Source organism: Dendrobates tinctorius, unplaced genomic scaffold (genome assembly GCF_039654945.1).
Source record: "Dendrobates tinctorius isolate UK_male_01 unplaced genomic scaffold, ASM3965494v1 ptg000142l, whole genome shotgun sequence".
NCBI lineage: Eukaryota > Metazoa > Chordata > Amphibia > Anura > Dendrobatidae > Dendrobates > Dendrobates tinctorius.
Genome location: NW_027361809.1, coordinates 1009265 through 1032303, shown reverse-complemented (window position 1 = coordinate 1032303; position 23039 = coordinate 1009265). Strand labels below are relative to the sequence as shown.

Genomic DNA, 23039 nt, shown 5'->3' with positions numbered 1-23039 from the left:
GGTATCTGGTACTCAGGTCTCACAGATGTAGTGTTGTTACATTGTATCACTGTGGTATCTGGTACTCAGGTCTCACAGATGTAGTGTTGTTACATTGTATCTCTGTGGTATCTGGTACTCAGGCCTCACAGACGTAGTGTTGTTACATTGTATCACTGTGGTATCTGGTACTCAGGCCTCACAGACGTAGTGTTGTTACATTGTATCTCTATGGTATCTGGTACTCAGGCCTCACAGACGTAGTGTTGTTACATTGTATCACTGTGGTATCTGGTACTCAGGCCTTACAGACGTAGTGTTGCTACATTGTATCACTGTGGTATCTGGTACTATGGCCTCACAGATGTAGTGTCGTTACATTGTATCTCTGTGGTATCTGGTACTATGGCCTCACAGACGTAGTGTTGTTACATTGTATCTCTGTGGTATCTGGTACTCAGGCCTCACAGACGTAGTGTTGTTACATTGTATCACTGTGGTATCTGGTACTCAGGCGTCACAGACGTAGTGTTGTTACAATGCTCCAGTGGCTCGTGTACTAAGATGACACTATTACTCTGCATTGTGATGTCATAGATTGCTATGTACTATGACATCATACTTCCTGTGCTGGATGGATGACACGAAGAGCAGAGATGTGGACATTTCAGCACATGTTTCCTTCATTATAAAAGACGCCATCTGCTTCAACATTTACTGAGTAACGAGATCCCTGCCCCAAAGGACATGTAGAAGTTGAACACCGTAAACTGAGGATCCTGAGATCTCAGCGCTGGCAGAGGAGTTAACGCTTGATTTCCTTAGTGCAGTCCTCCATATACTGTCCGATACATACACAGCCTATACATATTATACATACACATCAGGGCAGCAGCGCTGCACACTGCCTGTTTCATAAAAAAAATCTTCTTATGAATCAGCACCACAAATCTACAAACATGAGAAGTATATTGATAACATTGGACTTTGATCATTGGGGTCAGTCATTGGGGGTTACCATCCATTAAAGTAAGCTGCTGGATCAGTACTCCTAATTGGAAGTGACTGCACACGTGCGGCAGTCTCTTCATCACCCCTAAAATCTAGTAGGTTGACCAGCATAAACCAATTCTCTTCAATCTGAATTCTGGGGTGTGATGTGGTTACACCGGGGGGGGTGTCCAGAGCCCCTCGCATGAACTGGTGTTGTTCTGAGCTCCCTCCAGTGGTGGCTGCAAAGACTTTCAACTGAAGTTTGCAGGGAAGCAGGGGGTCTGAAAAACTAGAACGCATTGTCTGAAAGAATGGTGACCATTAACAAAAAAAAAAAAAAATGGATTTTTGAGATAAACTCACCGTAAAATCCTTTTCTCCGAGACGCTCTTTGGGGGACACAGATACTGTGGGTGTATGCTTCTGCCGCTTGGAGGCTGACACTAAGTGAAAAAAAGAGGTTAGCTCCTCCGCCGTATACACCCTCGCCCCATTGCGGGCGGAAATCAGTTTGGTGCCATAGCAGTAGGAGGACAACAAAATCAGCCTTATACAGGTACAACATGTCCAGAAAAAGATCACCCTCATATCACATAAATAAATGCGTATTAAACAAAACAGACGCCAACTTGGCTATCAGGGTGGGTGCTGTGTCCCCCAATGAGCGTCTTGGAGAAAAGGATTTTACGGTGAGTTTATCATAAAAGTCCATGTTTCTCCTTCGCCTCATTGGGGGACACAGATACTGTGGGATATCCTAAAGCAGCTCCTGTGTGGGAGATTGACTCACCGATCCAAGCTACATGCACCTCTTGTTTAAAGATGCTCCACTGCTGCTTGGAGAATCCTTCTACCCAGGCTCGCATCCTCCGAAGCCTGAGTATGGATATTGTAATGTTTGGCAAATATGTGCAGGCTGGACCAAACGAAACGGTGCCATCCGCGACACGTACCTCCGGAGCGCTCTTACCAGGTCTAACGTGTGAAGAGCCTTTTCCACATGGTGCACCGATGCTGGACAAAATGAAGGCAAGACAATATCCTCATTAATATGAAATGAGGACACGACTTTTGGCAGAAAAGGAGGGGCTGGTCTGAGCACCACCCTATCCTTATGGAAAGTGAGGAATGGAGCTCGGCAGGATAGGGCCGCCAGCTCCGAAACCGACCTGATAGAGGTTATGGCCACAAGGAACACCACCTTCCAGGAAATGTACCTCAAAGAGACCTCCTGAAGAGGATCAAAAGGAGCTTCCCGCAGAACACTTAGGACCAGGTTAAGGTCCCAGGCGTCCATAGGCGCCCTATAGGGAGGTACCAAATGGGAAACTCCCTGGATGAAAGTCTTCACCTGCAAATTGGTAGCAATTCTACTCTAGAATAGAACAGATAAGGTGGATATTTGTCTCCCGGAGGAGCTTGGGGCTAACCCAGAGTCTAGGCCTGACTGGAGAAAAAAACCAAGATGTTGGGGATTGAGAATCTCAGTGGAGAGACACCCCGGCCTCGACACCAAGCCAAGAACACCTTCCGGGTGTGGTGGTAAATTCGTGCTGAAGCAGGCTTCCGGGTGCTAACCATTGTAGCAACCACCTTGCTCCCAAAACCTGCCTGGGTTAGGATCCAAGATTCAACGGCCATGCCGCCAAATACAGGGCCCCTGAGTTTGGGTGGCAATTTGGCCCTTGAAAAAGTAGATCTGGGCGCTCCGGTAGAAGCCAAGGGACGTCGGCGAGCAGCTACTTTAGATCTGCGCACCACGCTCGACGGGGCCAGTAGAATCGCCGGAACCCCTTCCGTCTTGATCTTTTTGATGACTCTCGGAAATAGTGGCAGCAGGGGGAAATAGATATGGGAGGCGGAATTGGTTCCATGGCAGAACCAATGCATCCACAGCGATTGCCTGCGGGTCCCTGGCCAGAGCGACATATGTGGGCACCTTGGCGTTCACTTTGGAAGCCATCAGGTCCACATCCGGAGTTCCCCAGTTGACAAATCAGCTGGAAGACCTCGGGATGCAGTGACCACTCTCCGGACACAAGACCCTGCCGGCTGAGAAAGTCTGCCGCCCAATTTCCCACGCCTGGGATGTAGACTGCCGAAATCACCGAGTGGTTAGCTTCGGGCCACTGAAGCACATGCCCCACCTCGCACATGGTTGCTTTGCTGCGGGTGCCCCCTTGGTGATTTATGCAAGCCACCACCGTGGCGTTGTCCGATTGAACTCGGACGGGGCGGCCTGCTAAGAAGAGATGAAACTGTCGCAGAGCCAGCCGAATTGCTCGTATCCCCAATAAGTTGATCGGGAGGCGGGCCCCCCTGCGGAGACCATCGCCCCTGGGTCATGTGGTGGCGAAACACCGCTCCCCAGCCGAGTAAACTGGCGTCGGTTGTCATCACCACCCAATGGTCTGGGGGGGAAGGGTTTCCCCTGGGTCAGAGAGGAACTGGTCACCCACCACCCGAGTGACCGCCTGACTTGAGGGGACAATCGGCACCACCGATCAAGCGTGAAAGGATTCTTGTCCCAGGCTGACAAGAGGATGCGCTGCAGAGGGCGAAGATGGAACTGGGCAAACGGTATTGCTTTCATTGCTGCCACCATTTTCCCTAGAATCCTCATCCCGAAACGGACGGTATGAGGGACTGGTTGGCGAAGCATCCGGACTCCCTGCCGGAGAGCTAGCGCTTTGTCCTGAGGGAGAATTACCAACCTTCGGCAAGTGTCGAAGATCATTCCTAAGAAGGAAATCCTCTGAGCTGGCACAAGCGATGACTTCTTCACATTGACCAGCCACCCTAAGTGGGCAAGAGTATCTAAAGTAGCGTGATGTTGACATTTTCCCTGCATGCCCGTATTGAAGGGCCCTTGACCAAGAGGTCGTCCAAGTAAGGCAAGATGAATATGCCCCGAGAATGCAGTAGGGCCATGAGACAACTGCCATAACCTTTGTTAAACTCTGGGAGCCGTGGCTATCCTGAAGGGTAGCGCTACGAACTGAAAATGACGACCGTTGATAGCGAAACGTAGAAACCTTTGAGGAGGATAAAAAAAAAAAAAAAATGGGAATATGCAGATATGCGTCCCGGATGTCGATCGAGGCCAAGTATTCTCCCTGCTTCATGGCTGATTATGACTGAACGGAGAGACTCCATCCGGAAATGTCGGATCCTGATGAATTTGTTCAGAAGCTTCAGGTCCAAAACTGGTCTGACAGGTCAGTCCTTTTTGGGAACCGCAAACAGGTCTAAATAAAAACCCTAAGCCCTTTCGTGCTCTGGCACGGGAACAATGACCCCTTTGCGCTGGAGCGATTCGATGGCTCCTAACAGAGCCCTTGCCTGGGTATCCATCCTGGGAAGACTAGAAAGAAAAAAACGTCTTGGAGGGCATCTGACAAATACTATTTCGTAAACTGAGGCCACCAACTCCTTTACCCATGCGTTGCATGCGACACTGAACCAGACGTGGCGAAACCAGAGTAGTCGGCCGCCCACCTTGCTGGTGTCGTCTGGTAAACGCCTCAAGTCCTTTGGCTGACGATCTTTGGGACCTGGCTCCCCTTGATCTGGGCTGCTGAGCACACCTTCTCCCCAATGGGTTGGTTCTATATGAGACCTGCTGCTCCCTATCCTGGTTGGGGTGGCTTGAAGCGGCGGAACTGGCCACTGTGGTCCACCCGGGGTTGCGAAAGGCCCAAAAACGTGCCTAAAACGGGTGGCGAAAAGGCGGTTTGACCTTTTGTTGAGGGAGAAACCCGCTCCTTCCTCCTGTGGAGTCGGAGATAAGTTGATCTAACTTCCCCCCAAATAGCCGGCTGTACTGATAAGGCAGGTAAGACAAGGACTTCTTGGAAGTAGAATCGGCCCGCCATGTCTGTTTCGTGTTACAGAACCACTCAGCACCCAGAATATGTTGTGCAGTTATATGTATGTATAATAGGTTCTATGTGAGATGCATGTCCCTAATGCATCAGCCCACAGGCTGCGCCCCTGGGCAGAGGGGACACGATATTCTCCTTTTGTCCGCCCTCCCCCCCACCTTTGTAATTCCCACACTAAACATCGGCAGGCTCCGGCCACCTGCGGCTTTTGTAATGCATGTCTGGCCTGCCGCTTTTCCTATTGGCCTGCCCTCTGTATCTGTGTGATATATTCTGTGTCCTGTGAGTAAAGTGTTGTCAGACTGGAAATACGTGGAGAAGCAGTGATCTGTTATATGCGCCCTTGTATCAAGGAATTCCAGCCAGCGTCATTCATTCAGACTCCAGCCAACGCAGAGCGGACCTCCGAAAACACGGGGTGGTACTGAAAGAGGTACCCCAGCTTGGGTAGACCCCATTACAATGTCCTTAAACATAGAGCTCTTCTGATAGAAATTGTGCTAGCGGAAGCAAGTGGCGCGCAATTGGCGGCATCCAAAGATGCACTGATTACGTAGTCTCCGGCCATCGCGATCTGACTCGCGATCTCCTATATCTCTGCAGGTAATAATAATAATAATAATAATCTTTATTTTTATATAGCGCTAACATATTCCGCAGCGCTTTACAGTTTGCACACATTTTTCATCACTGTCCCCGATGGGGCTCACAATAGGTAGATCTTGCTTCTGCACGATTCGGACCATGAAATCATGGCCTTGGCTACCCAAGTTGCTGTGAACGAGGGAGAGCGCGCTGATCCTGACGCCTCATATACTGAGCGAAACCGGTGGATCCACCATTGGAGATTCCGTCCATTTTTTATGGAGGTCTGGGGTAAATGGATACCTTGCTTCGAGCGCCTTTTGACCCGAGAAACGCATAACTGGTCGTTCCCTGTGTCGCTGCACTATGTCCTCAAACTCAGGGTGAGTGGCAAAAACTCAGTGCGGCCGCTTCACTCGCTTAAACACCACCTTATGCCCCGTAGCTGCTGAGGGATCATCCTCAATCCCAAAGGTCTGATTGACAGCTTCTATGAGGCTGTCCACTGTTTCACTTGACCCTGGTCAATCCAGTATCCAGGTCAAGGGGCTTGTCTGAGTTGAAATCTGAGGTCTGCTCGCTATCAACCACTGGTGACGGGGAGCGAGAAGCAGAACTTACGGATGCCAAAGCACCGGATGGACTGGGCGACACCGTGTGGATTCTTTTTCCCCGGGTGTGCCTGGAATGAGAGCGGCCCCTGCAGGTCGAAGGCTCTTGTGAGGTGGAGGTTTCCTTTAAGGCCGGCGAGCCACTGTCCCTGCCCCTATCTGGGGCCTGAAGGGACTCAATTGCCCTCTTAAGCGACGCCATGGACTGTGATACTGGGAGGGCTCCTGGGCGCGTTCGGACTCGCAGGCCTCGCATAATCGCTTGCTTCTGCGCCCGCGGAAACGCAGCCCGACAAGAGATGCATGCAGCGTAAAAAAAAGTGTGCGTCTTCTGTATCTGTCCGCTGCTGGGGAGGGGGGGGGGGGGGGAGGAGGTAGCACCTCGTTTTCCCTGTAGCGTGGCCACTCGGGCAGCACTTACCCCAGTCCTGTGCCCCCACGTGTCCTGGACGCCTCTTCACATCAAAATCGCGCGCCACAGCTGTGGGGCAGGCCTGCCAGCATATGGACCGCTCCAGGGGCGGTACTTCCAGCTCTGCGGCCTAGCCGCGCTCCGAGGCAGGGGACTAAATTAATTCACCGCCGCCCGGGCCTGAAAGGCAGGCCGCCGGAAGTGATGCGCAACCCGGAGGCGGGACTTCCGGCCGCGGCCTCCATTACCCACTGCCCGCGATGGGGGGGGGGGGGGGGGAGGGTGTGTGTGCGCGGACCTTCCATGGCACCGAAAAATGGCGCTACTTACTGACGCGGGCTACTGCTGCTGCCGCACCTGGATCTTCGCCGCAGGAGCCCTCCCAGGCCATCCTCCTCTGATGATGCTCTTCAGCTTCCTGAGCTCAGGTATGTGAGAGGGGCCACGAACAATAGGACAGTGTGCAGGCACCCTAGCTCCATCTAACCCCTTCAGGGGGTGAGGAGAGGGACCGTCCGCTGCCTTGCAGCACGGCAGCCTAAGCATTGGTGGAGCATTGGGGGCCGCACGGACTAGTCTTGTGCCTCTGTACAGCCCATGGTTTCAATACCTAGGGGTGGTCAGGGCTAAGTCCGGCATCGTGTCCCACGTCACTGGAGAGGATACGTGGAGGCGACACTCGCGCGTGCTCGCCCGTTGTTGGTTTGGGGAAATCGGACCCTTTCAATAGGATCCGTTGCCCCTGTTTCCTCTTCATGCAAAAAAAAAAAATAAAATAAAAAAGTCTGGGAAAAAAGACCAGACATGTCCCTCGTTGCGGGAGAGGATACGTGGAGGCGATACTCACACGTGCTCGCCCGTTGTAGGTTTGGGGAAATCGCACCCTTTCAATAGGATCCGTTGCCCCTGTCTAATCTTCATGGGAAAAGAGAGAAAAAAAAAAAAAAAAGTCTGGAGAAAAAAGCCTCCATGGACACTAGGCAAAAAACTGATATCCGCCCGCAATGGGGGCGAGGGTGTATACGGCGGAGGAGGAGCTAACCTCTTTTTTTCACTTAGTGTCAGCCTCCAAGCGGCAGAAGCATATACCCACAGTATGTGTCCCCCAATTAGGCGAAGGAGAAAAAACTGCATATTAGGCGCAGTTCTCAATGAGGGGATGAGTTTACTCTGATTTTTGCTACAGGGCCATTTCATGTACGAGTACAGCCCCGACAGGATCACAACCTTCCTGGGATAGTCCGAGCTTCTTCTAAAGTATCACCTCAACACTACACAAATTGCAGCAAATTAAACAATTTGCATATGTGAATTCTAGATCTACAGACAACAAAGTACAAACCCTACTGTTAATCCCATTCCCCACATTTATCAGACATCTGCACCATCAGCAGTTACAGATCTGCAATCCAGTGTTATACTCCAGAGCTGCACTCACTATTCTGCTGGAGCTATCACTGTGTACATACATTACTGATCCTGAGTTACCTCCTGTATTATACCCCAGAGCTGCACTCAGTATTCTGCTGGTGCAGTCACTGTGTACATACATTACATTACTGATCCCGAGTTACATCCTGTATTATACCCCAGAGCTGCACTCACTATTCTGCTGGTGCAGTCACTGTCTAAATACATTACATTACTGATCCTGAGTTACATCCTGTATTGTACCCCAGAGCTGCACTCACTATTCTGCTGGTGCAGTCACTGTGTACATACATTATATTACTGATCCTGAGTTACATCCTGTATTATACCCCAGAGCTGCACTCACTATTCTGCTGGTGCAGTCACTGTGTACATACATTACATTACTGATCCTGAGTTACACCCTGTATTATACTCCAGAGCTGCACTCACTATTCTGCTGAATGTTTCAGAGGAGTCAACATATGAAAAGTTATTTCAGTGTGATAACAAAACTTTGCCATTATAAAGTGACTAAGGCAGATATTAGGCAAGGATGCCCCTCATCCCCATTATTCTTCCTATTCTGTACCCAAACAATGTTAGAGAAAGTTATGACAATCCAAAACATCTCAGGAATTCAGCGTGCTAGCTGTGAACATAAAACGGCTATTCTTTAGCCACTAACCCTGGTAAATATTTCCCAGCATTACTGACAGAATTAAAAACAATTTGTTTAATCTCCTACTGTGAAATTAGATTTTCATTCTCCCAGATCTTTACTGTAATTGTCACACTGGGACTTCTCTTTTACACCTGTCAAATATTCCACTTCTGTTTCACTCAAGAGACAGATTTACACGAAGAACAAACAGAAAATGAGGACGACTGTGATTGAAAGTGACATCTGAGTAGTCAAACTACGGTAGCTCCGATGGCTGCTGTTTAACCACTACAATGCAGGTGTCAATCACTGACAGCAGCGTTTTACAGTTGTGATCCAGGGGATATTTATTAATTTATTTTACTAACTTATATAGCGACATTAATTCCACAGCACTTTACAGACATTATTGTCACCATCCCCATTGGGGCTCACAATCTAGACTCCCTATCAGTATGTCTTTGAAGTGTGGGAGGAAACCCACGCAAACACAGGGAGAACATACAAACTATTTGTAGATGTTGTTCTTGGTGGATTTGAAACCCAGGACCCCAGCGCTGCAAGACTGCAGTCCTAACCACTGAGCCACCGTGCAAATCCCACCAAGGAAGACATTTACAAGGAGTTTGTATGTTTTCCCCATATTTGAGTAGGTTTCCTCTGGTTTCCTCCCACACTCCCAAAGTCATACTGATAGGTGATGTAGATTGTTAGCCCCAATGGCGACAGTGATGATGATGTCTGTACAGAGCTATGAAATTAATGGCGCTATATAAGTGAGTAAAATAAATACTAAAACTTTAAAGAGAATGAAAAACAAAAATTAACTCATTGCCCTTTTCCCAAAACAAATAAATAAAAGTATCAAAATATAAGTTTTTTTACTCACACTTTCAAAACAATGCAACAACATTCTGTTAAAGTAAACCCACTCCAAAATATTTGCCAAAAATACACAGAATGGAAGAACAGATCACTCTGTCAATCAGAAATCGGCAGTGTATTAAAAAAAAAGTTCAGCACAACTGATACAACAGATTACACACAATATTATAAGACTCGCTCCACAATTCACAATTGTAGCAATAAGGATAAATGATATACCAAAAGAAAATATCTATATAGTCTCAGATATAATAATGGTAACAAATCATTTAATTGCATCCCATTGGAAAAAGATCCTCCAAAAATAGAGGATATCATAGAAAGAATAGCTACACATAATGTGTAAGAATTTAATAAGATAAGATAATCCTTTAATCGTCCCACCATGGGGAAATTCAGAGCATTACAGCAGCAAGGCAGGAACAAGTACAGATGCATAAAGGCATTACATTGACAGTAGGTACATATACAAAAAAAAAAAAAAAAAGCATGTAACCGGACTATCACAACTTTTGGCTCTATCAGTTCACTGTTTGGGTCGTTCTCCGTTTTGGACAGTGCTGGTTATACAGCCTAACTGCAGCAGGAAGGAAGGACTTTCGATAGCGCTCCCTCTCACATTTAGGATGAAGTAGCCGGTCACTGACAGTACTGCACATCTTTGTCACGGTCTCATGCATGGGATGGGAATCATTCTGCACCATGTAGCTCACCTTGGCCAGTATCCTCCTGTCGCCTACTTCCTGAACTGGATCAAGGGGGCATCCCAGGACAGAGCTGGCCCTTCTAATCAGTTTGTCCAGCCTATTCCTGTCCCTGGCTGATATGCCACTACCCCAGCACGCCACACCAAAGAAGATGACTGATGCCACAACAGAGTTGAAGAAGGATGCAAGGAGTGCCCCCCTAACTCCGAAGGCTCTCAGCCTTCTGAGCAGATAAAGCCTACTGTGGCCCTTCCTGTACACTGCATCCAAGTGATGGGCCCAGTCAAGCTCATTATTGAGGATCACACCAAGGTACTTATAGGTGTCTACTATCTCAATGTCATTTCCCTGAATGTTCACCACTACTGGTGGATTTTTTCCCTTGCGAAAGTCCACCACCAATTCCTTGGTCTTCCCGGAATTAATCCTAAGGTGGTTCCTCTGACACCACTCCACAAAAGCTTGGTTAGTATCTCTGTACTCTTTCATCTCCTCCTGTGATGAGGCCTACTATTGCAGAGTCATCAGAATACTTCTGCAAGTAGCAGCTAGATGAGTTGCACTTAAAATCCGCAGTGTACAGTGTGAAGAGTAAAGGGGCAAGAACTGTACCTTGAGGTGCCCTTGTATTGCAGATCACCGTGTCTGACACACTGTCCCGAACCTTTACAAACTGAGGTCGGTTCGTGAGGTAGTTAAGGATCCAGGTGGAGAGTTGGAGGTCCACGCCAACAAGGCCCAGCTTGTCTCTCAGTAGACCTGGCTGTATGGTATTAAAAGCACTAGAGAAATCGAAGAACATTATTCTCACAGTGTTCCCAGGTTTCTCCAGGTGAGAGAGAGTCCTATCTAGAAGGTGGATAATGGCATCATCCACACCAATGCCCGACCTGTAGGCAAACTGGAGATCACATCATAAGACACAATAGATTTCCCAAATATTCAAAAAATTGGGCCCCCTGGAATAAAGAATTCACAACACCATTCACCTAGTCCCCTCTAATCACAAGACAGAAGGAAAGAGAAAGGGAAAAAGGAAAAAAAGAAAAAAAAGAAAATCAGTATGCAAAGTCCTGGGGTGGCTGACAAGGATCCCTCCTTTGCAATGGGAGAATTAACAATTGCAAAAGAAATGTAGGTTTGGATTACAAGAGTTTGTTTTATTAAATTTGGAATTATAAGAAACGTAGTGTGAAGTAAACATATTGTGTATTATTGGTGAATATAAAGCTGGTATAAATGTATTTTTTAATTAATAGGCAATAGAAGGTTTATAACTGTTTAAACAGATATTTTTATTGGTTTTGTTTTTTGGTTTAGAAAAATGGGCTATACAGCATTTACTCCTGTTTTTATCCTAGATTTGGATATACCCATTTACCCTTCTAATCCCCCCTCCTTAACCCCTTCATGACCAAGCCTATTTTGACCTTAATGACCTGGCCATTTTTTGCAATTCTGACCAGTGTCCCTTTATGAGGTAATAACTCAGGAATGCTTCAACTGATCCTAGCGATTCTGAGATTGCTTTTTCGTGACATAATGGGCTTCATGTTAGTGGTAAATTTAGGGCAATAATTTTTGCATTTATTTGTGGGGGGGGGAAAAAAAAAAAAAAAAAAAAAACGGAAATTTGGTGAAAATTTCGCAATTTTCAAATTTTGAATCTTTATTCTGTTAAACGAGAGAGTTATGTGACACAAAATAGTCACTAAATAAAACTTCCCACGTCTACTTTACATCAGCACAATTTTGGAAACAAATTTTTTTTTTGCTAGGAAGTTATAAGGGTTAAAATTTGACCAGCGATTTCACATTTTTACAACAAAATCTACAAAACCATTTTTTTTTTTTAGGGACCACCTCACATTTGAAGTCACTTTGAGGGGTCTATATGGCAGAAAATACCCAAAAGTGACACCATTCTAAAAACTGCACCCCTCAAGCTACTCAAAACCACATTCAAGAACATTATTAACCCTTCAGGTGCTTCACAGGAACTAAAGCAATGTGGAAGGAAAAAATGGACATTTTAATTTTTCCAACAAAAATTTTCTTTTAGCCTCAGTTTCTTCATTTTCACATGGGCAACAAGATAAAGTGGATCCTAAAATTTGTTGGGCAATTTCTCCTGAATACACCGATACCTCATATATGGTCATAAACCACTGTTCGGGCGCACGGCAGGGTCCGGAAGGGAAGGAGCGCCATTTGACTTTTTGAATGGAAAATTGGCTCCAATTGTTAGTGGACACCATGTTGCGTTTGGAGAGCCCCTGTGTGCCTAAACTTTGGAGCTCCCCCACAAGTGACCCCATTTTGGAAACTAGACCCCCCCCCCCCAAGGAACTTATCTAGATGTGTGGTGAGCACTTTGAACCCCCAAGTGCTTCACAGAAGTTTATAACGCAGAGCAGTGAAAATAAAAAATCATTTTTTTCCTCAAAAATCATTTTTTAGCACGCTATTTTTTTATTTTCCCAATGGTAACAGGATAAATTGGACCCCAAAAGTTGTTGTCCAGTTTGTCCTGAGTATGCTGGTACCCCATATGTGTGGATTGGAAGCTGTGGGAGGAGCAAAGGGAAGGCGGGGGGGAGTAGATCATGACAGCGGCGGCAGATCGCCGCTGTCATTCGGTGGCGGGGAGCAGATTGCCCCCGTTAGCCGGTGGCGGTCGGTGTCTCCAGCCATGTCCGATGCTACTGCAGCATCGGCCATGGCTGGATTGTAATATTTCATCAAATTTCATTGATAAAATATTACTATCGCTCTGATTGGCTCTTAAAAGTGAAACAGCCAATCAGAGCGATCGTAGCCCTGGGGTGAAGTACAAAGCCCCCTGTACCTGCGGGTCGGGTGAAATTTTATTGACCCCGGTCACCAGACCCGCAGGGGGGATTTCAAGTCATGACACAGCATATGCATCATTGGTCGGATTGGCACCAACTTTCATGACGCATACGCTGTGTCACTGGTCAGGAAGGGGTTAATGAAATTTGATGTCCTTTTTGCCCTTCCCCTGCCATTCTCCCCCATTACAATAAATAATATGTCTTAAGTATAGTAAAATATTGAAAGAAGATATACTTAAAAGATAGAAGTGATATGCCTCTTTAAAAAAAAAATTGTTTTTGTTTTTTAACTTTTTGAAAAAATAAAAATGTATTAAAAAAAAAAAAAGTTCTGCAATGCAGAGATGATCTCAGAAGATTCAGCTTAATTTAGCCATGATAGAAAAAAGTTATAAAAAATACAGGTGCCCATGAATTGGCCGATTTGTGTCGTACGCAATGCCTTAATCAAGGCTGTTGGCAAGACCAAGCATTGGTGCCAAATCACACGATGTTCTCACATTCTCTTATCAGGACAATAGAGATGATATACTGTACATTGCAGAAGTCAAAAAGTATAATAAGAATAAAGATTAATAAAAAAGATTAATTAAAAGAATAAAGAATAGATATTCTCACCAGATTACAGGACAGCTGTTTATTACTGTCTGATGCCACCAAATGCTACAGATACATTGTATCCGCATCGTTACATTACCAGGATATGGTTTATGGACACAGGAATGTTTAGACTCGTATTCATCGGTATTCAACACTGAATTCTGGACGTCTCCCCAGAATAAGACAGAAAGGATGAGATGTTCTAACAACTAAGGCAACGGGAAGTTTCCATTATTCTGTAACTTGTAACGAACAACATGTCATGTCAGGTCAGACGAATACCATGATTAACGAGGGCAGAAGATTTAAAGGAGCACAAATTATGAAAAAGACCAAGTACACATGGGGCATGGGACAATGGCGCCGGCACTCGGGGCACGGGACCTGTCGGGTGACTCGTTACCTACATCTTGTAGGGAGGCGCAGTGCTAGGATCCATTTCTCTCATTTCTACTATTGTAAACGATGCAGCAGATGTCACAAAGTAAATGAGAAATGTCAAGGACCCCATGGAGCTGAGAGCTGAAGAGGCACCAGGGTCTCATTTACTCATCAGTCCTGCAGGCCAGGCTCTGCACTAACAATACAGCAAAAAGGTGAGCCGAGAACAATCCGGCCTGTGCAGGGAACCTGGCACAATCCTGTCATCGACTGGCTGCATTGGTCACATACTGTTCCTGCTGGAGGAGATAGAGGAGACCTGCGAAAGACATGGGGAGTGGTATGGTGGAGGGGCATAGATAGGTTGGAGAGAATATTCTTCTGAGCTGCATTTATAATTCTGCAGGCTTTAGAGCTGAAACCTCCCAGAATGCCCAGCTTGGTCAGTGCCTGTGGGGTAATTCGCATCTAGATATTGTGTTAATAGAAGGCATTAAAAGCTTCTAAATGTTACGAAAAGTAACTGCCCCAAGTACATAACATTACGTGGCCATAAATCTCCACCCCTGAATTTCTGGATACTTACAAATCAAATTTATATTAGAGCCACTGGAGAAAGTTCATGTTGTGCAACCTGCACGTGAGGTGACAGTACTGTCCGGGCATTGTGAAACGTCTTCTCTACCCCTGTGATGGCCAGCTCCACGCTCAGCTACCAAGGGGGCTTCAGGCTTTTACATCTGTAATATTAATATATGGTATGGAGATTATTCTCAGCATCTGGCAAAAATCTGTGATCCTAATAAAAAAAACATTGAGGATTCATGAGCGAGAGTCTCTGTCCTGTCAGGAGCCACGTTCTCGTTATGTTACTGTAATGCTTCTATTACACTCAATATAAATCCACTTAACTTATTAAAAAACAATTCGGGGGCCAAAATAGATGTAATATTACTAGAATCTGCAGCGGAGGAAGACAGACCATGAATATCTGATAACAGGATGTAGTGAAATACAGTGGGGCAAAAAAGTATTTAGTCAGTCAGCAATAGTGCAAGTTCCACCACTTAAAAAGATGAGAGGCGTCTGTAATTTACATCATAGGTAGACCTCAACTGTGGGAGACAAACTGAGAAAAAAAAAAATCCAGAAAATCACATTGTCTGTTTTTTTTTTTCATTTTATTTGCATATTATGGTGGAAAATAAGTATTTGGTCAGAAACAAGCAATCAAGATTTCTGGCTCTCACAGACCTGTAACTTCTTCTTTAAGAGTCTCCTCTTTCCTCCACTCATTACCTGTAGTAATGGCACCTGTTTAAACTTGTTATCAGTATAAAAAGACACCTGTGCACACCCTCAAACAGTCTGACTCCAAACTCCACTATGGTGAAGACCAAAGAGCTGTCAAAGGACACCAGAAACAAAATTGTAGCCCTGCACCAGGCTGGGAAGACTGAATCTGCAATAGCCAACCAGCTTGGAGTGAAGAAATCAACTGTGGGAGCAATAATTAGAAAATGGAAGACATACAAGACCACTGATAATCTCCCTCGATCTGGTGCTCCACGCAAAATACCACCCCGTGGGGTCAGAATGATCACAAGAACGGTGAGCAAAAATCCCAGAACCACGCGGGGGGACCTAGTGAATGAACTGCAGAGAGCTGGGACCAATGTAACAAGGCCTACCATAAGTAACACACTACGCCACCATGGACTCAGATCCTGCAGTGCCAGACGTGTCCCACTGCTTAAGCCTGTACATGTCCGGGCCCGTCTGAAGTTTGCTAGAGAGCATTTGGATGATCCAGAGGAGTTTTGGGAGAATGTCCTATGGTCTGATGAAACCAAACTGGAACTGTTTGGTAGAAACACAACTTGTCGTGTTTGGAGGAAAAAGAATACTGAGTTGCATCCATCAAACACCATACCTACTGTAAAGCATGGTGGTGGAAACATCATGCTTTGTGGCTGTTTCTCTGCAAAGGGGCCAGGACGACTGATCCGGGTACATGAAAGAATGAATGGGGCCATGTATCGTGAGATTTTGAGTGCAAACCTCCTTCCATCAGCAAGGGCATTGAAGATGAAACGTGGCTGGGTCTTTCAACATGACAATGATCCAAAGCACACCGCCAGGGCAACGAAGGAGTGGCTTCGTAAGAAGCATTTCAAGGTCCTGGAGTGGCCTAGCCAGTCTCCAGATCTCAACCCTATAGAAAACCTTTGGAGGGAGTTGAAAGTCCGTGTTGCCAAGCGAAAAGCCAAAAACATCACTGCTCTAGAGGAGATCTGCATGGAGGAATGGGCCAACATACCAACAACAGTGTGTGGCAACCTTGTGAAGACTTACAGAAAACGTTTGACTTCTGTCATTGCCAACAAAGGATATATCACAAAGTATTGAGATGAAATTTTGTTTCTGACCAAATACTTATTTTCCACCATAATATGCAAATAAAATGAAAAAAACAAACAGACAATGTGATTTTCTGGATTTTTTTTTCTCAGTTTGTCTCCCATAGTTGAGGTCTACCTATGATGTAAATTACAGACGCCTCTCATCTTTTTAAGTGGTGGAACTTGCACTATTGCTGACTGACTAAATACTTTTTTGCCCCACTGTATGTATATGTAAGATTGTATGACCAGCAGTAATTAACATCTGTCCTTACACTGCAGCTCTCCACACAGGTCATGACCTCATGTTATCTTGAGAAGGCAGTCTCCTGTCTCACTTTGGGGATTTACTGCGAACCACAAGTGGAAACATTTCACACCCTCCAGCTCTTTTGAAGAAGAGATGCCAATTGGAGAATGAGACCATCTATCTATGAGACAGGTTACACAAAGAGTTTCAGAGAAAAAATAATGTATTGACTGGTAAAATAGCCATGGTCTAGTCACAATCCAGCATTTAGAATATTAACATGAGAGGCTTTTCTAGAAATTGGATCCCCAAGTCACATCTATAAATTAGGCCTACACACAGAAAAGGGTTCACAGTGAGGGGCAGCCTAGCTGTTGGGCTCCATTTCATATTCCCCCCTCCCTCGGGGACAGAGGATCGAGATGCAAAGTTTGATATTTCTGTAAGTATTCTCCCTCTTATTTTATCGCTGTTTCGCATATTTGTAGGTCACTTTTTATTTCCATTTTTATACCCTTTTTATTGTAAGCACTGTACCTTTTATATTAAAGCTTAAAACTTTAATAAGTCTGAGCCTTGTTGCTTTAAAGAATCCATAGCCTTAGCGTGTGCGCTCCTGGTGACTGGCACATAGTAGTAGTACTGTAGCACTTCCAGGACTCATCGCCCGTGTGTTCGGTGAGTGGTGGAAGCGTGTATGAGCGGGGTGCGTGGTCTGTGTCGGGGTGTGATTTATGCTCCCACTGCAGCATAGGAAAGAGGACAGAGGTTGAATGCTGGACTGAGCGAGAGGAGACGGATTAACCCTTGCAGGCGCAACCCCAAGTCACGTGCTGAGAAGTGGGTACGTGACACAGGATGAGCGGCAAAGTATACAAAGCACAAAAAGCTAAACCACCAGAGATCAGCGGTGACATTACTGAGAATGCCTCCTACCCATCACTAGAGATCAGCGGTGACATCACTAACAATGCCTCCTACCAATCACTAGAGATCAGCGGTGACATCACTGAGAATGTCTCCTACCATTCACTAGAGATCGGCGGTGACATCACTGAGAATGCCTCCTACCAATCACTAGAGATCGGCGGTGACATCACTGAGAATGTCTCTTATCCATCACCAGAGAACAGCTGTGACATCACTGAGAATGCCTCCTATCCATCACCAGAGATCAGAGGTGACATCACTGAGAATGGTAGGAGGCAATCACTAGAGATCAGCGGTGACATCACAGAGAATGCCTCCTATCCATCACTAGAGATCAGAGGTGACATCACTGAGAATGCCTCCTATCCATCACTAGAGATCAGAGGTGACATCACTGAGAATGCCTCCTATCCATCACCAGAGATCAGCGGTGACATCACAGAGAATGCCTCCTACCCATCACTAGAGATCAGCGGTGACATCACTGAGAATGCCTCCTATCACCAGAGATCAGAGGTGACATCACTGAGAATGCCTCCTATCCATCACCAGAGATCAGCGGTGACATCACAGAGAATGCCTCCTACCCATCACTAGAGATCAGCGGTGACATCACTGAGAATGCCTCCTATCCATCACCAGAGATCAGCGGTGACATTACTGAGAATGCCTCCTATCCATCACCAGAGATCAGCGGTGACATCACTGAGAATGTCTCCTATCCATCACCAGAGATCAGCGGTGACATCACTGAGAATGCCTCCTACCCATCACTAGAGATCAGCGGTGATATCACTAACAATGCCTCCTACCCATCACCAGAGATCAGCGGTTACATCACTAACAATGCCTCCTACCCATCACTAGAGATCAGCGGTGATATCACTAACAATGCCTCCTACCCATCACCAGAGATCAGCGGTGACATCACTGAGAATGCCTCCTATCCATCACCAGAGCTCAGCGGTGACATCACAGAGAATGCCTCCTATCCATCACTAGAGATCAGCGGTGACATCACTGAGAATGCCTCCTACCCATCACTAGAGATCAGCGGTGACATCACTGAGAATGTCTCCTATCCATCACCAGAGATCAGCGGTGACATCACAGAGAATGCCTCCTACTCATCACTAGAGATCAGCGGTGACATCACAGAGAATGCCTCCTACCCATCACTAGAGATCAGCGGTGACATCACTAACAATGCCTCCTACCCATCACTAGAGATCAGCGGTGACATCACTGAGAATGTCTCCTATCCATCACCAGAGATCAGAGGTGACATCACTGAGAATGCCTCCTATCCATCACCAGAGATCAGTGGTAACATCACTGAGAATGCCTCCTATCCATCACTAGAGATCAGTGGTGACATCACTAACAATGCCTCCTACTCATCACTAGAGATCAGTGGTGACATCACTAACAATGCCTCCTATCCATCACCAGAGAATGCCTCCTATCCATCACTAGAGATCAGCGGTGACATAACTGAGAATGTCTCCTATCCATCACCAGAGATCAGTGGTAACATCACTGAGAATGCCTCCTATCCATCACTAGAGATCAGTGGTGACATCACTGAGAATGCCTCCTACCAATCACTAGAGATCAGCGGTGACATCACTGAGTGCCTCCTACCCATCACTAGAGATCAGCGGTGACATCACTGAGTGTCTCCTATCCATCACCAGAGATCAGCAGTGACATCACAGAGAATGCCTCCTACCCATCACTAGAGATCAGCGGTGACATCACTAACAATGCCTCCTACCAATCACTAGAGATCAGCGGTGACATCACTAACAATGCCTCCTACCCATCACAAGAGATCAGTGGTGACATCACAGAGAATGCCTCCTACCCATCGAGATCAGCGCTGACATCACTGAGAATGCCTCCTATCCATCACCAGAGATCAGCGGTGACATCACTGAGAATGCCTCCTATCCATCACCAGAGATCAGCGGTGACATCACTGAGAATGCCTCCTATCCATCACCAGAGATCAGTGGTAACATCACTGAGAATGCCTCCTATCCATCACTAGAGAATGCCTCCTATCCATCACTAGAGATCAGTGGTGACATCACTAACAATGCCTCCTACCAATCACTAGAGATCAGCGCTGACATCACTGAGAATGTCTCCTACCCATCAACAGAGATCAGAGGTGACATCACTAACAATGCCTCCTACCCATCACCAGAGATCAGTGGTGACATCACAGAGAATGCCTCCCACCCATCACTAGAGATCAGCGCTGACATCACAGAGAATGCCTCCTACCCATCGAGATCAGCGCTGACATCACTGAGAATGCCTCCTATCCATCACCAGAGATCAGCGGTGTCATCACTGAGAATGCCTCCCACCCATCACTAGAGATCAGCGCTGACATCACTGAGAATGCCTCCCATCCATCACCAGAGATCAGGTGACATCACTGAGAATGCCTCCTATCCATCACCAGAGAATGCCTCCTACCCATCACTAGAGATCAGCGGTGACATCACTGAGAATGTCTCCTATCCATCACCAGAGATCAGCAGTGACATCACAGAGAATGCCTCCTACCAATCACTAGAGTTCAGCGGTGACATCACTGAGAATGCCTCCTACCCATCACTAGAGATCAGCGGTGACATCACTGGGAATGCCTCCTATCCGTCACCAGAGATCAGCGATGACATCACTGAGAATGCCTCCTATCCGTCACCAGAGATCAGCGATGACATCACTGAGAATGCCTCCTCTATCCATCACTAGAGATCAGCGGTGACATCACCGAGAATGTCTCCTATCCATCACCAGAGATCAGCGGTGACATCACTGAGAATGCCTCCTATCCATCACTAGAGATCAGCAGTGACATCACTGAGAATGCCTCCTATCCGTTACCAGAGATCAGCAGTGACATCACTGAGAATGTCTCCTATCCATCACCAGAGATCAGCGGTGACATCACTGAGAATGCCTCCTATCCATCACCAGAGATCAGCGGTGACATCACTGAGAATGCCTCCTATCAGTCACCAGAGATCAGCGGTGACATCACTGAGAATGCCTCCTATCCATCACCAGAGATCAGCGATGACATCACTGAGAATGCCTCCTATCCATCACCAGAGAATGCCTCCTCTATCCATCACTAGAGATCAGCGGTGACATCACTGAGAATGCCTCCTATCCGTTACCAGAGATCAGCAGTGACATCACTGAGAATGCCTCCTATCCATCACCAGAGAATGCCACCTCTATCCATCACTAGAGATCAGCGGTGACATCACAGAGAATGCCTCCTATCCATCACCAGATATCAGCGGTGACATCACTGAGAATGCCTCCTACCAACCACTAGAGATCAGCGGTGACATCACTGAGAATGCCTCCTATCCGTTACCAGAGATCAGCGATGACATCACTGAGAATGCCTCCTATCCATCACCAGAGAATGCCTCCTCTATCCATCACTAGAGATCAGCGGTGACATCACAGAGAATGCCTCCTATCCATCACCAGATATCAGCGGTGACATCACTGAGAATGCCTCCTACCAACCACTAGAGATCAGCGGTGACATCACTGAGAATGCCTCCTATCCATCACCAGAGATCAGCGGTGACATCACTGAGAATGCCTCCTACCCACCACTAGAGATCAGCGGTGACATCACTGAGAATGCCTCCTATCCATCACCAGAGACCAGCAGTGACATCACTGAGAATGCCTCCTATCCGTCACCAGAGATCAGCGGTGACATCACTGAGAATGCCTCCTATCCATCACCAGAGATCAGCAGTGACGTCACTGAGAATGCCTCCTATCCATCACCAGAGATCAGCGGTGACATCATTGAGAATGCCTCCTATCCATCACTAGAGATCAGCGGTGACATCACTAACAATGCCTCCTACCCATCACCAGAGATCAGCGGTGACATCACTGAGAATGCCTCCTATCCATCACCAGAGAATGCCTCCTATCCATCACTAGAGATCAGCGGTGACATCACTGAGAATGTCTCCTATCCATCACCAGAGATCAGCGGTGACATCATTGAGAATGCCTCCTATCCATCACTAGAGATCAGCGGTGACATCACTAACAATGCCTCCTACCCATCACCAGAGATCAGCGGTGACATCACTGAGAATGCCTCCTATCCATCACCAGAGAATGCCTCCTATCCATCACTAGAGATCAGGGGTGACATCACAGAGAATGCCTCCTACCCATCACTAGAGATCAGCGGTGACATCACTGAGAATGTCTCCTATCCATCACCAGAGATCAGCGGTGACATCACTGAAAATGTCTCCTATCCATCACCAGAGATCAGGGGACATAACTGAGAATGCCTCCTATCCATCACCAGAGAATGCCTCCTATCCATCACTAGAGATCAGGGGTGACATCACAGAGAATGCCTCCTACCCATCACTAGAGATCAGCGGTGACATCACTGAGAATGCCTCCTATCCGTCACCAGAGATCAGCGATGACATCACTGAGAATGCCTCCTACCCATCACCAGAGATCAGCGGTGACAACACTGAGAATGCCTCCTATCCATCACTAGAGATCAGCGGTGACATCACTGAGAATGCCTCCTATCCATCACCAGAGATCAGCGATGACATCACTGAGAATGCCTCCTATCCATCACAAGAGATCAGCGGTGACATCACTGAGAATGCCTCCTATCCATCACCAGAGATCAGCGGTGACATCACTGAGAATGCATCCTATCCATCACCAGAGAATGCCTCCTCTATCCATCACTAGAGATCAGCGGTGACATCACTGAGAATGCCTCCTATCCGTTACCAGAGATCAGCAGTGACATCACTGAGAATGCATCCTATCCATCACCAGAGAATGCCTCCTCTATCCATCACTAGAGATCAGCGGTGACATCACTGAGAATGCCTCCTATCCGTTACCAGAGATCAGCAGTGACATCACTGAGAATGCCTCCTATCCATCACCAGAGAATGCCTCCTATCCATCACTAGAGATCAGCGGTGACATCACTGAGAATGTCTCCTATCCATCACCAGAGATCAGCGGTGACATCATTGAGAATGCCTCCTATCCATCACTAGAGATCAGCGGTGACATCACTAACAATGCCTCCTACCCATCACCAGAGATCAGCGGTGACATCACTGAGAATGCCTCCTATCCATCACCAGAGAATGCCTCCTATCCATCACTAGAGATCAGCGGTGACATCACTGAGAATGTCTCCTATCCATCACCAGAGATCAGCGGTGACATCACTGAAAATGTCTCCTATCCATCACCAGAGATCAGGGGACATAACTGAGAATGCCTCCTATCCATCACCAGAGAATGCCTCCTATCCATCACTAGAGATCAGGGGTGACATCACTGAGAATGCCTCCTATCCATCACCAGAGAATGCCTCCTATCCATCACTAGAGATCAGCGGTGACATCACTGAGAATGTCTCCTATCCATC

General features: G+C 46.8%; 1 protein-coding gene across 6 annotated transcripts in view; it reads right to left on the bottom strand.

Moving 5' to 3' along the window:
- The window catches only part of DENND2B (DENN domain containing 2B), a 272711-nt gene that overhangs the window by 197038 nt on the left and 52634 nt on the right, over nucleotides 1-23039 (bottom strand). Inside the window, exon 4 of one of the 6 annotated variants that reach the window (XM_073545194.1) lies at nucleotides 14553-14706. The exons of the other annotated variants lie outside the window; for them this stretch is intronic. The gene's annotated coding sequence lies outside the window, so the exon portion shown is untranslated. The remainder of the gene's footprint in view (nucleotides 1-14552; nucleotides 14707-23039) is intronic. 6 annotated transcript variants of the gene reach the window in all.